The sequence below is a fragment of the Vespa velutina genome, chromosome 9, assembly GCF_912470025.1.
Source record: "Vespa velutina chromosome 9, iVesVel2.1, whole genome shotgun sequence".
In the NCBI taxonomy this organism is placed as follows: domain Eukaryota; kingdom Metazoa; phylum Arthropoda; class Insecta; order Hymenoptera; family Vespidae; genus Vespa; species Vespa velutina.
In genome coordinates, this window is record NC_062196.1 from 7,265,233 (window position 1) to 7,266,039 (window position 807).

The following is an 807-nucleotide window of genomic DNA, read 5'->3' on the forward strand; positions in this document are numbered from 1 at the left end:
TTTTCTTTTTCATTTTTTCTTTCTTTTTTTCTTTTTTCTTTTTTTTTTTTCTTTTTTTTTCTTTTTCAATTCGTTCTTTCGTTACGTTTAAATCTTCGCGCGCTTATGTGCGACGATAATGATAATAGAATTATATCGATGGATAATAATGACGATGTTGACGATGACGATGACGTCGATGACATTGACAGAAGAGGAATGGTTTTAGCAAATGGTGAAAGGCTAAATGGGATTGGGGGTGGTTTTGGGAAACTTGTGATCGCTTGCTTTTTTTCTCTCTTTTTTCCTCCCTTTTTTCTTTTTTTTTTCTTTTCCTTTTTTCAGTTTCTTCTCTCGACGAAACTCGAATTATTCTTATTCTTCTTCTTATTATTATTATTATTACTATTATTATTATTATTATTATTATTATTATTATTATTATATTTTTTTTTCTTTTTTTCGTTTTTTTTTTCTTAGGTCGGATCAGGCTCGTTAATAAGAAGTGTGTTTGTGACTGACGATTAATAATCGTTGACAACATAATATTGTTGACAATTAATTATGTGTCATCTCTCAGAGGAAATTTAACTAGAAACTAGTGTTATTAACATTTATACATAATACAATCAAGTGTGCATCTTTCGCATGCATGGCCCTATTCGCTCCCCCTCTTAACCATATGTTTTTTTTTGTTTCCTTTAGTTTTTTTTTTTTTATAATTATTAATATTAATGTTATTATTATTATTATTATTATTATTATTATTATTATTATTATTATTATTATTAATGTTATTAAGAATTAGATCGTACTATGAGCTTTGTT